The sequence below is a fragment of the Macaca nemestrina genome, chromosome 8 (assembly GCF_043159975.1).
Source record: "Macaca nemestrina isolate mMacNem1 chromosome 8, mMacNem.hap1, whole genome shotgun sequence".
Lineage (NCBI taxonomy): Eukaryota > Metazoa > Chordata > Mammalia > Primates > Cercopithecidae > Macaca > Macaca nemestrina.
The window spans coordinates 50,476,575-50,480,543 of record NC_092132.1 but is presented as its reverse complement, the minus strand read 5'-3'; positions in this window follow the sequence as shown (position 1 = coordinate 50,480,543).

The window sequence follows — 3,969 nt, the reverse complement described above, 5'->3', positions numbered from 1 at the left end:
CAAAAAATAAATAAATAAATAAATAAATAAATTCTTCTGGCCAATGCTCTATACAATTTCTTCTCTACTGTCTTCAAGATCCCTAACAGTGCTTATCAAACTTTAAAATGCAAAGAAACCATCTGGGGAATCCTACTAAAAATGCAGATTAACATCCTTCAGTAGTGTGATGATGGCTGAAATATGGGAAGAGCAGGTGCCACAGGAGCTCCAATAGGGCTGCTCGCTCATTAGCCTCAATTGCCTCTGTGAAATAGGAGACAGAAGGCCAGCAGTGGCTTAGGGCAATGGTCTCAAAGTGTGTTCCCTGGAATAGTAGTGGCGGCATGACCTGGGAATTTATTAGAAACACACATTCTCAGGCTCTATCCCGGATTTACTGAGTTAGAGACTTCAGTAATGGGGTCCAGCAATTCGTGGTGTTTTTTTTTTTTTTTTTTTTTTTTTGAGACGGAGTCTCACTCTGTCACCCAGGTTGGAGTGCAGTAATGCGATCTCGGCTCACTGCAACCTTCACCTCTGCCTCCCGGGTTCAGGCAATTCTCCTGCCTCAGCCTCCCAAGTAGCTGGGACTACAGGCACGTGCCACCACGCCCGGCTAATTTTTTGTATTTTTTTAAGTAGAAACGGGGTTTCACTGTGTTAGCCAGGATGGTCTTGATCTCTTGACCTCGTGATCCGCCCACCTCGGCCTCCCAAATCACAGGCATGAGCCACCGCATTCAGCCCAATATGTGTTTCAGTAAGCCCTGCAGGAAATTGTGCACACTGAAGTTGGAGAACCACTGGGTTAGGGCCTTGCTGTTCATGGCTCTTGAGCTAGCAGCATGCATATCATGCTAGAAATGCAGAATCTCTGGTCCCATACACAACAGACCTACTGGATTAGAATCTGCATTTTTTTTTTTTGAGGCGGACTCTCACTCCGTCACCCACACTGGAGTGCAGAGGTGTAATCTCGCCTCACTGCAACCTCCGCCTCCCGGGTTCAAGCAGTACTCCTGCCTCAGCCTCCTGAGTAGCTGGGATTACAGGCGCCCTCCACCACACCCAGCTAATTTTTGTGTTTTTAGTAGAGATGGGCTTTCACCATGTTGGCCAGGCTGGTCTCGAGCTCCTGACCTCAAGTGATCCACGCACCTCAGCCTCCCAAAGTGCTGGGATTACAGGCGTGCGCCACCGTGCCGGCCAAATCTGCATTTTTAACAAGATCCCCCAGATGATTTGTTTGCATTTTAAAGTTTGATGAGCACTGTCTTAGGGATCTTGAAGAGAGTAGAGAAGGAATCGTATAGAGAATTGACCAGTTGCACACAAAAGCATTGCCAGACTGGCACTTGAGCTTGTACCTCCTCCATGTCTCATGGCCGTGATCCCCACAAGAGTTATTTTTTTTTCCAGTTGCTCTTAAGCGGCTCAAATGTAGAAGCAAGCCTTGCATTCAGATTAACTTGTAGTTGGAGGTTAGCAGAACAGGCATGTCAGAAAGAGAAAAGACTGAAAGTTGACATGCGACCATGATAATGGCCAAAATGGTGCAGATGTGAGTGTAGGCTGGATAGGAAGGAGAGTGGCCATGAAAAGGTGGTGACAACCTGAATGTTTCTGATTGCTTGAAGCAGGTAAGGTGTGAGAAAAAGTTAGCAGAGTAGTGGTCCAAGATTGCTATATAGAGTCTGTGGAACTGTTGATAGGCCCAGAGAAAACTGTCCAACAGAACCTTCTGGATGATGGAAATGTTCTCTATCTGCACTGTCCAGTATGGTAGCCGCTAGCCACACGTGGCTGGGGAGCACTTGAAATATGACTGATATGACTAAAGAACTGTTGGAAACATTACTAATAGTTCTAAAGGCCAAAGCTATACAAAAAGATTCTCAGAGAAATGTTGCTTTCTTCTCATCCCCACTAACCTATTCCAATTCCTCTCTTCTATTCCAACCCTTTTTAACCCACCCCCGTAACCACTCTTTCATTTCTGGCTTTTTCTTCCTGTATTTCTTTTGCATAATGAGCTGATAGTGGTGTGTTTTCTTATATTCCCTTCTTACATGAAGTGTAGCTTACTACAGATACATTGAATTTTGCTTTTTTTTTTTTTTTTTTGAGACAGTCTTGCTCTGTCACCCAGTCTGGAGTGCAGTGGGGGGATCTCGGCTCACTGCAACCTACACCTCCTTGGTTCAAGCAATTCTTCTGCCTCAGCCTCCTGAGTAGCTGGGATTAACAGGTGCATGCCACCATGCCTGGCTAATTTTTGTATTTTTCGTAGAGACGGGGTTACACTGTGTTAGCCAGGATGGTCTCGATCTCCTAACCTCGTGATCCACCCGCCTCGGCCTCCCAAAATGCTGGGATTACATGCGTGAGCCACTGCATAGCATTTAGGTTTTTCAATTTTGCATTTACAGCAGACAGTGCTTCAATTTATAACCTTGTGGTCTGTACAAATTCACAGCAAAGGAGCAAGATAATTTAGGCCACATATCAAACTGTGAAGCCTTGATGTGCCCATCTCCAAAAGCCACCTTCATATTTGACTACCCACTTTTAGACTCCATACAGTTACTGCCTTGAGACCTGATTAAGCTGCTAGATTCCCTGGACACTCTGTAAGTGGGCCTAGCAACGGTCTTCTCAGCTGCAGCCATTCCCCTGCCATTCCAGAGTAGGGTTTTTGTTTTTGTTTTGGTTTGTTTTGGTTTTGGTTTTTTTTTTTTTTTTTTTTTTTTTTTTTTTTTTTTTGAGATAGTCTCACTCTGTTGCCCAGGCTGGAGTGCAGTGGCACGATCTTGGCTCACTGCAACCTCCACATCCTGAGTTCAAGCAATTCTCCTGCCTCAGTCTTCTGAGGAGCTGGGATAACAGGCATGCGCCACCATGCCTGGCTCATTTTTGTATTTTTAGTAGAGATGGGGTTTTGCCATGTTGGCCAGGTTGGTCTTCAACTCCTGACCTCAGGTGACCCATTTGTCTCAGCCTCCCAAAGTGTTGGCATTACAGGCATGAGCCATCATGCCCAGCCCAAAGTGGGGCTTTCATTTCAACCTGCATCTTCTCAAGTCAACGTTCATGACCTTATTTTCATCTTTGGGTGACTCCTTCTTACCCCTGGCACCTGATCTTTTCATTTCAGCAAAGACTCAGATAATAAAAATCTGTCTTTAAATAAGCTACAGTTGTAGAATGCTGATCTGCCCCAAACATTCATTCATATGGGAGTTATTCTTTGGGCTTCCTGTTCAATTATTCTGAATGTTTACTGGCCTGTTTAAACTAGAGCTCCACAATAGGGGTATCAATGGCATCAGGGAAGGCCATATTGCCCTAAAACACTTCTATAAGATTCTATCTCCACTCACTTGGGAGAAGATCCATTGGGAATTCATCCACCTGGCTTTAAAAAGGCTAAGAACCAGTGTATTACATTCTATATTTTTAAACATTGATTGGAGGGAAAGATACTGGTTGGGGATCACCCTCCAATTCCTGTTCACTTAAGTGATTCCTCATTTTAGGTTAAAAAAAAAAAAAATCTTTTTTTTTTTTTTTTGAGACAGAGTCTTGCTCTGTTGCCCAAGCTGCGCAATCTCAGCTCACCGCAACCTCCGCCTCCTAGGTTCAAGGGATTCTCCTGCCTCAGCCTCCCAAGTAGCTGAGACTACAAATGCACACCACCCTGCTCAGCTAATTTTCATATTTTTAGTAGAGATAGGGCTTTGCCATGTTGGCCTGGCTGGTCTCAAACTTCTGGCCTCAAGTGATCTGCCTGCCTTGGCCTTCCAAATTGCTGGGATTACAGGCATGAGCCACTGTGTCCAGCCTTAATATATGAATTTTATACAAGCTTTTAAATACATATTTAAAATGCATATTAAACATCTCTTTTGGACAAACAAAACTAAACAGTAAGTTGTACCTCCTTTTAATATTAATGACTCTAAAGATAAAATAAAAGAATCTGGCAAG